Below are 10,468 nucleotides of genomic sequence, written 5' to 3'. Positions count from 1 at the left end.
CTCAGAGTCAGGCTGTCTCTGTGATCCTGTGATTCTGAGATCCTGTGATCCTGGGCTTGTTAGAGCACTTGGGAGTGCAGCAGCTTCCTCTGGGTGTTGTGGACTGGCTGGAGAGCTTGCACCCAAGGTCCCTCAGGACAGGAGCCCAGAGAGACTGGAAGGAACCCGAGCCACTCTGTTGATAGAGTTCCTGTGTGCCTGCTCCAGCAGGTCCCAGTTACTCCCATTGTCAGGACAGATGTTGGGTCCTCCTCAGCTCTGATCCTGAGAGTGTCAGAGCACCTGGGAGAGGAGCTTCCTCTGGGTGTGTGGGACTGGCTGCAGAGCTTGCACCCAAGGTCCACTCAGGACACCAGCCCAGAGAGGCCAGAAGACTGTCATGTTTTATTTTAGATAAGTGTCTCTATGTAGTCCAAGCTGACCTTGAACTCAGCATGTAGCAGGAGGTGAATTAGAGGTATGTGCTGATAATAGAACTTAGGACTTCATGCATGCTAGGCAAGGGCTCTATCAACTGTGCTACAGTCTTCATTCTAGTCTACACTATTTCTGAATCATTAGCCCCCAGTCTTCTGGTAATAAAGAATGAAATAATTGCTTTACTGTGTTTTGGCTATGAAAGCAAGAACTTCTAGACAGTAATTATTTTAGTTTAAAGACTAGTGTAAAAACTGGAAAACATATTAGCTTAAAAATGAAAAATTCTAACAGGTTAAATGCCTTTCTTCTTTAACAGTTACATCTAATTTCTTTATTTATTTCCATTTCACTCACATAAGAATTAGATACTTTGTAATATATTCTGTACTATATCTTCTATAATAAAATACAAATGCTGCTCAACTTTTTTCAATAGCATTGCTTTTTTCTTTAGAATAAGTGAAGCTTAGAATCCAGGAACCATTTCTTGCTGTGTGCTGCTTTTATAGATTCATTTGCTCCAGGTTGACTGCCAGATTGAAACTCGAAACAGACTACACTGCCAAGCTCCAAAGCACATAAACCTCTGAGAATCTTGGAAACTGAAGGCACCACAAACTCAAGGTATCCAACATTTGTATATTTTAGCCAAGCCCTCCAATTCTCCTGTCTTCACAAGAGGCTAAATAACCACCCTCTGAATAAGCCATATTAAGGCAACAATGAAACTTCACTGAGGTTTATCAAGACAAAGTGCAAGTCTCCAGGATGGGCATGAAAAATGCACTCACATGGGGGTCAGAAGACCCAAATAGGAGCTGTGAATATTTTAAGACTGGAGTAAACACCAGAAAAACAAAACAGAAGAGAAAAAGAAAACAAACATGTTTGAGGGGTTGGGAAGGTGTCTCAGATTCTTGCTACATGAGAACCCAAATTTGATGACTAAAGTATAAACAAGCAAAAGCCTCACAAAAACAAAACAGAAATCCTGTCATGCTGGCACACACTTCTAATCCCAGACCTGGAGAGGTAGGGACTAGCACATACCGGTGGCTTGTACAGCAGAATCAAAAATCCAGGCCAGTGATAAATTCTATGTTTAAAAAAATGGGAAGAGGGTACAGATGGCTTCAAAGAAATGACATATGAGAGTAGAAGAACAAAAAAGGCATGCCCATACATACCCATATTCCATGCAAGCAAATACACACAAAGAAAAAGAGAAAGTAACATTGAACATTCATTTCTATGGAACATTCAAAGTAGCATCAACACTCTTGTGTATCCCTTTTAGTCATTGAAAGCATTTTATTTTTTGAATAACAACTTCTTGTTTGATGAAGGCAGTGAAAGAATATAGAAGTGTACATCTTTTGTATCAGAAGAAATTCCCAGTATCCCTCCCATGCTATCAAACTACATTCATACATTGTGACTGTTAATTTTACACTGGTCAACTACAATTCAGATTCTGATCTCAAATGAAATTCACAAAATCCTATCCAGTGAATTTGGACCCTGCTTTATGCAAAAAGATATAAATACCTGTGCCTAAGGTTGAAGTCGAAGCTAGCAGTAGCTATGACTGAGCTGTCCTGGGGACCTCTGACTCAGTCTGGTTTTCTACATACCATTGCTGAAGCAGTAGTCAAAAAGACACAAACCAAGTACATGGTTTTTTTTCTAGAACAACAGAAGTACAAACACATGAAATCATAGAAAGCATGAAGTCTAAGAAAATTAGCTCTGTAGAAACACTATTTATCAAATTCTTAGCGAATGTCACACTGACTCTAAAAGGTAGGAAAAATGAACATTTTATTCCTTTGTTATTGTTATTAATTTATTTATTTTTTACACTCCATATTTTATTCCTCCATCCACCCTGTCCACCCTCCAGACCATTTTATTCTAACACAGAAAGCCTAACTTGTAAGTTATTGTTCCAAATAATATATACATAATTTTCATAGTGGGTTCTCATGTGCCTCAGTTCCCTGCTCTGGGAGGCAAATAAATCAAGCCCACAGGAGTTTAATGAAAGCCTCAGCTGTCTCTTTCACTAGCAAAGTGTATCCGCAGGGGGCTGGAGATGTGACTTCAATGGTAAAGTCCCAGGATAGTGTGAAGGAAGCCCTGAGTTTGATTTCCTAGCACCATACTAAATACTTGAGAAAGTGAAGGCAGGAGGATTCTTGGCTAAATATAGAGTTTGTGGCCAGCCTTGTGCTTCACAAGACCCTGAATTTAAAACAAAAACAAAAACATGTTCTTGATTATTTCCAAGAATAGCATCCTTGTCAAGACTCCTGAATCTTCATTTCCTTCAGTGAGATGGTTCTTAAAGGCGGATCAACATGCCAGCTCTATCAGCCTCAAAACCACTAATTTCTCCCTCAAACCATCTGTATCCAAATGTCCATGAAAAGCTGGTAAGAGAAAGACTGAACACAAAATGGAGTTGTCAGGACTGTTGGAAGGGTACAGCTTTCCAGAACTCCCTTACCCCTTTCTCCCCTTTCTTTCTCTTCCCCACATGGATTGGCTACTGCAACTTGAGATTCATAGTTATTCCTGTCTGCTCTCTGCATGAAGTGAGGGGAAAAGGCGAGCAGAGACTGCCAGGCACTGAATTGATGGTGTGTGCAAGTCTAAAGCCAGAACTGCTGGAAGCTCTGTACTTTCCCATGAGGATCCCACATAATACACTTTCCAGATTTCTGGGCTCTTGTCCAACCATAGACTTCTGTGTATTCAGCACTCCTTTCATGAGAAAGGTGGTGAGGAGAGAGCAGAGGTGAGAGGCTATGTGTGTGCTTCTTTGCTTTTCTTTTTTTTTTTTTTTTTTTTTTTTTTTTTTTTTTTTTTTTTTTTTTTTTTGCTTTAATAAATGTGTTCAACATATGTGACTTTAATCAGGAGACTGGCAGAGGAAGACAGTCTGATGAGCTCCTTCCAACAAAACTCCCTTTTCCCCTTCTCAGTGGGTCATTAAAACTGGAGGAGGGCCAGACTATAAAGGTGATACATCTTCAAGGTGACAGCTGTTATATGAGCGCTGCAAAAGTACCATTGAATACGTCTATTCCAGTCTCCAGCTCCCTGACATGAACAATTACTCTTTTGAGTCTTGACCATCACTTTTATCTAGAAACCCAGCACTCCTTCTCATGCTTCCTTTCAGAGTTCTAGAAGGCTCTGCAGCTGAAGGAGACTCTCCAAGCTATAGAACTGAGCTGTGTTCTGAGGGGTCACCTTTTCTAATATATCCTTGTGGGCAATTCCTTTCTCTTTTCCTAAATTCTGTAAATAAAAGCTCAACTTGGAGGTAGAGAGATGGCTTTGTCAGATAAGGTGCTTATTGCACATACCTGTGAAGACTGAGATCAGATCCCAAGTTAAATCAATTATGAGGACATAAATCTACAACCAGTGCTGGGAAATGTATGAAGGTGACAGAAACAAATAGATCCTGGAGCACTTTAGTCAAACAACCTAGATGAAGCAATGAGCTCCAAGTTCATGAGAAAACTTGTTTCAACAAAATAAGAAGAAAGTGATTTAGCAAAACATACAATATTTGACCTTAACTTCCAAAGATACAGTCATGCATGGAAGAATGTTCTAGCACACAGGTGTGTACACCTACATGAACATACATACATACACATACTACATAAAGCTAATATACAAAAGAACAAAAAAGAGAAAAAGTTGAAGGAGTAGCATACATGAAGAAGTCATATTTGTGCTCAGATATCACTAGAGTATGTATGTTTTTTAAAAACTACAAAGAAAATACAAGATTTAATGTGTGTGTATGCATACCTGCAACAACAAACCAAGTTCTTCTGCCTCAAAGAACTTGACTTAGCATGTGCTATTTTGTTTGTTTGTTTTACTGTGTTCTGTGACACATGAAACAAGAAGAACTTTGGATGCAAGAAGAGATGGTTGGAACTATACAAAGTCAGTTTTTAAAATTCTTAGCAATTCAGGAGGCTTACTCATTAGTCTTTTCAAATTTGTACTAGATGTGCTTCAAGAAGGAAGTGTTTCAGCATCAGAAAATAGTGAAGCAAAAAAGAAAGATTGTACTCTGTAAAACTTAGATGATATTTGCAATAAGTATAGTACCACTTTCATCTTTCTAAAGGAGAATTTTAAAACAATTCCAAATTCCATGGAAAACAAAAGTATGACCAAGAAACATACAGTCTAAATGTGAACAAAGCTAAGTGTGGCTCATTTGAAACAATTGCCAGACAATAAGGATAGAGAAAGAGGGAAAAACTATTTTCTCTGAGGTTAGAAAAATCAGGGTTTTTCACATGGTATTCATGTTGAAACTCCAGATTTAACAGTAGTGAAGACACTCATAGCATACCACTTGGCCTGTTGGGTAAAAACAGCCATGTGTACAGACTAATGTAAGTGGCCTCAATAGTGATATTTTAAAATAAAAAAACAAAGAACTTAGTTTCAGTTGTAAAACAGAAATGGAAGATGACAGAATTTTGGAGCTCGAATTTGAACAGAGGCCCAGAGTACACTCAGGAAGTTAATCTCATCATAAATAGCCAAAAGTCAAAAGATGTAATGGAATGTTTATAAATTAAAGTTCCAAGGTACAATTGGTAGTTACAATGAGTTTTCTATAAGAACTGAAATCAGTTACACAGCAGTCATAATCTAACAATAGAGCAAGAGTTGAAAGGTTGAATAAAACCAGTTCTTGGCTTTTAAAAATAGAATATAATAATTGTAAGTACAGGTGACAAAATATTGAAAACATGCTCATATCTAAGAATTTATTCCTCTGTGTGGGGGAAGGATGCCCCTTAGTATGCATATGTATGCTTCCATAATATGAGTAAGCAGAGGCTAGAAACTGACATAGGGTATTCACTTGCCCTGCTATATTTTTAGAAAATCACACTGAACATAGAAATCACTGATTGGGCTATACTGGTTTGTCAGCAAGCCTCAAGAATCCTGTCTCCATCCCAATGCCTGGCATTATGGGACCCCAAGCATAGAACTCCATGCCTTCATAACAGGCACTCTACCAAATGAGCCATCTACTCATCCCCAGAATCTGTTCTTTACAGAAAATAAAGGAAAGAAGAGACTTGTTCACTCAGGTCTTCTTCCTGACTTCATACTTTTAGAGTTTGTAGCATAAATTCCTTACTAAGGAAAGACACGTGTAAACCAAGCAGCAGTGCTTCTCTATGTTTAAAAATGTGCTTTCCCTGATGACTAAGGATGAGGAACATTCCTCTAGGTGCTTCTCAGCCATTCGGGATTCCCCAGTTCAGAGTTCTCTGTTTAGCTCTGTACCTTGTTTTTAATAGTGTTATTTGGTTCTATAGAGTCTGACTCACTGAGTTGTTTACATATTTTGAACTTAGGGTTGGTAAAGGTCTTTTCCCAATCTGCGGGTTTTTGTTGTGTCCTATTAACAGTGTCCTTTGCCTTACAGAAGCTTTGCAATTTTATGAGGTCTCATTTGTCAATTCATGTTCTTAGAACATAAGCCAGGGGTGTTCTACTCAGGAAAATTTTCCCTGTGTCAATGTGTTCGAGGTTCTTTCCTACTTTCTCTTCTATTAAATTCATCATATCTGCTTTTCTGTGGACATTACTTTTTTTTCTGTTTCTTTTTTTAACTTTTATTGCATTATGATGAGAAAAGTTACATGATTTCAATTTATCTGAATTTGTTAACATTTAAAAACATATTTTAAGTAAATAGAATTAAATCACATTCTTGTTTCCTTTTTTGTACCCCAACTCCTCCCAGAGACCCCCTTTAATACCTACAATATCTTTTTTGTCATATTGCTTAAAACTTATAAAACAGAATAAAAATAAAAATAAGTATTAAAATAGTTGATTGACATAAAGCAACAATCAGTATAACAGTCTTATGTAAATGCTCATCTACAAAATAGTGAAAACTATTTTTCACAATATAAATTTTAAATAACTCCAAACATAAACTGTATATTTCAAAATAATACATCACTACTAGTATTTTCTTAAGTGAACATAAATATATAAAGTCTTTTTGTTTGTTTGTTTGTTTGTTTTGTATTTAGTAGAGTTTAAAACCTTGGCTCTTACTGTGGTACAAGCCCAAAATAAGAACAATTTTTAGACATTGGATTTCATTGAAATAAGGCTGTATTTCAATGACCCTCACATCACCAAAGGATTTTACCTCCATCGTAGCTAAGCTGAGAGTTGACAGTTCTGCTGCACCAAGAAATGAGTTGTAGGTATGATTTTTGGATACAGGCTTCCTGCTATGGTCAAAGCTATTTGACTTGAGTGGGTGACTTTATTCTCAGCCCGTGGAGAACAGGTTACATTCATTTAAGAAATGGTGTATGCAGAAGGAGTTGCAGAGACTAACTATGGAGCAGAGACTGAAGGAAGGACAAGCCAGCCTGATATAGCTATCTCCTGAGCGGCTCTGCCAATACCTGATTAATAAAAATGTAGAGACTCACAGCCATCCATTGAACTGAGTACAGGGTCCCCAGTGAAGGAGCTAGAGAAAGGACCAAAGGAGCTGAAGGGTTTGTGGCCCCTTAGGACGAACAACAATATGAACTAACTAGTACCCTCAGAGCTCCCAGGGACTCAACCACCAACCAAGGACTATACATGGTGGGACTGATTGATCTGACAGCATGTATATAGTAGAGAATTGCAAAGTCGATCATCTATGGGAGGAGAGGCCCTTGGTCCTGTGAAGGTTCTGTGCCCCAGTGTAGGGGAAAGCCAGGGTCAGTAAGTGGGAGAGAGTCGGGTGGCAAACAGGGGAAGTGGGGAGGCAACAGGGCTTTGTTCTTGTTGTTTTTTTGTTTTTGCTTTTTTTTTTTGGAGGGGAAACTGGGAAAGGAGAAATCATGACATGTAAATAAAGAAAATATCTAATAAAAAAAAAACAAAACAAAACAAAAAAAGAAATGGTATATGTATTAAGATGGTCTATCCATAAAGTCATTCACCAACTGTTTCAATGAACAATGGTTCTGCTTGGAGGGTGGCAAAGACATTAGCTGAGGGTAAGAATTTGATTCATTAGCTGTGATAATTTGGAAAAGCACTCATCTCAGAGAAAGAGTAACTTATAAAGTCCTCTTCTTCAAACTAGATACAAGACTTACAAACGTCAAGCAAAGCATTCACTCTCACTCTTTGTTGTTCTCTTACAAGCAAACTCCCTAGTTAATTATTTATGTTTCTTTTAGGTATATAAATATTTTGAAATATGTAAGCTGTTCTGAAAACCATAGTATAGTGTAAAAACATGAAATAAACAATACTACTAATAGAGAGGCTGAGATAGGAGAAGCAAGATTTCAAGACCCTTATGTTGTACACAGCCAGACACTGTCATAAACAAACAAGCTAAAAGTGTATATAGATTGTACAATATTGGACCTATTTCTCCATTTACCAAATTAGAGAGACCATTGGATGACAATCAACAAATTTCTAATTCCTCATATTTTTGGATTAAAATAGATTAGGATATACTGGCAATATTAATTTTCATATTAAGATATTAAGAAAAAGTAATTGTCATTTACTGTTGTTTTTCTTATAAGAGGTGGAATTAGGTTTGTGTGGATTTGTTGAAAGATTACTTTCTTGCTTCTTCTAGGGTGTAGTTTTGCTCCTTATATTAATGTTTTCCATCTAGTATTCTTTGTAGGGCTGGATTTGTGGAAAGATACTGTGTAAATTTTGTTTTGTCATGGAATATCTTGTTTTCTCCATCTATGGTAATTGAGACTTTTGCTGGGTATAGTAGCCTGGACTGACATTTGTGTTCTCGTAGGGTCTGTATGACATCTGCCCAGGATCTTCTAGCTTTCATAGTCTCTGGGGAGAAGTCTGCCGTAATTCTGATAGGCCTGCCTTTATATGTTACTTGCCTTTTTTCCCTTACTGCTTTTAAAATTCTTTCTTTGTTTAGTGCATTTGGTGTTTTGATTATTATGTGATGGGAGGAATTTCTTTTCTGGTCCAGTCTATTTGGAGTTCTATAGGCTTCTTCATGGGCATCTCTGTATGTTCATGGGCATCTCTTTCTTTAGGTTAGGGAAGTTTTCTTGTATAATTTTGTTGAAAATATTTACTGGCCCATTACCTTGGGAGTCTTCACTCTCTTCTATACCTATTATCCTTAGGTTTGGTCTTCTCATTGCGTCCTGGATTTCCTGGATGTTTTGGGTTAGGAGATTTTTGCTTTTGCATTTTCTTTGACTGTTGTGTCAATGTTGTCTATGGTGTCTTCTGCCCCTGAGATTCTCTCTTCTATCTCTTGTATTCTGTTGGTGATGCTTGCATCTATGACTCCTGATTTCTTTCCTGGGTTTTGTGTCTCCAGGGTTGTCTCTCTCTTATTTCTTTATTGTTTCTATTTCTATTTGTAGATTCTGGATGATTTTGGTCATTTCTTTCACCTGTTTGATTGTGTTTTCCTGTAGTTCTTCAAGGGATTTTTGTGTTTCCTCTTGAAGAGCTTCTAGCTGTTTACCTGTGTTCTCCTGTATTTCTTTGAGGGTGCTAGTTATGTCTTTCTTAAAGTCCTGTATTATCACCATGAGAAGTGATTTTATATCTGAACCTTGCTCTTCTGGTGTAATGGTGTGTCCAGGACTTGCTATTGTGGGAGAATTGGGTTCTGATGATGCCAAGTGACCTTGGTTTGAGTTGTTTATTTTATTACACTTGCCCCACCCCCACCATCTGGTTATCTCTAGTGCTACCTGCCCTTGCTAAATCTGACTGGAGTCTGTCCTTCCTGTGATACTGGTTGTGTCAGAACTCCTTGGAGTCAAGCTGTCTCTGTGATCCTGTGATTCTGGGATCCTGTGATCCTGGGCTTGTTAGAGCACCTGTGAGTGGGACTTCCTCTTTGTGTTGTGGGACTGGCTGTGGAGCTTGCGCCCAAGGTCTGCTCAGAACACCAGCCCAGATAGACCAGAAGGAACCAGAACCACTGGGCTGGTGGAGTTCCTGTATGCCTTGTCCCGCTGGTCCCAGTTACTCCAGGTGTTGGGACAGATGTTGGTTCCTGCTCACCTCTGATCCTGGGTGTGTCAGAGCACCTGGGAGTGGAGCTTCCTCTGAGTGTTGTGTGACTGGCTGCAGAGCTTATGCTCAAAGTCTGCTCAGGACACCAGCCCATTGAGACCAGAAGGAACATATGTGAACTTTCTTGATCATTTGGACTTGAGCTTTGTACAAGGAAATAAGAATGGATCAATTTGCATTCTTCTACATGCTGACTTCCAGTTGAACCAGCACCCCTTTTTGAACATACTGTCTTTTTTTCTACTGGATGGTTTTTGCTCCTTTGTTAAAAATCAAGTGACCAAAGGTGTGTGGGTTCATTTCTGTGCCTTCAACTCTATTCCACTGATCTACCTGCCTGTCATTGTATCCGTACCATCTTGTTTTTATCACTATTGCTCTGTAGTATAGCTTGAAGTCTGGGATGGCAGTTTCCCCAAGAAATTCTTTTATTGTTGAGAATGGTTTTTTGTTATTCCAGAAAAATTTGAGAATCGCTCTTTCTATGTCTGTGAAGAATTGAGTTGTAATCTTGATGGGGATTGCATTGAATCTGTAGATTGCTTTTGGTAAGATGGTCATGTTTACTATGTTAATCCTGCCATTTCATGAGTATGGAAGATCTTTCCATCTTCTGAGGTCTTCTTCAATTTCACTCTTCTGAGACTTGAAGTTCTTGTCATATGGATCTTTCACTTGCTTGGTTAGAGTCACAACAAGTTATTTTATATTACTTCTGGCTATTATAATGGGTGTAATTTCCCTAATTTCTTTCCCAGCCCCCTTATTCTTTGGCTGTTAATCAGGTGTAAGGGTTCTGCAGTAGAATTTTTGAAGTCACTTAAGTAAACAACCATATCACCTGCAAATAGTCATATTTTTGACTTCTTCCTTTTCAATTTGTACCCCCTTTGACCTACTTTTGTTTTCTAATTTCTCTGGGAAG

Source organism: Mastomys coucha, unplaced genomic scaffold (genome assembly GCF_008632895.1).
Source record: "Mastomys coucha isolate ucsf_1 unplaced genomic scaffold, UCSF_Mcou_1 pScaffold13, whole genome shotgun sequence".
Classification (NCBI taxonomy): Eukaryota; Metazoa; Chordata; class Mammalia; order Rodentia; family Muridae; genus Mastomys; species Mastomys coucha.
This window is presented reverse-complemented; position numbering follows the sequence as displayed.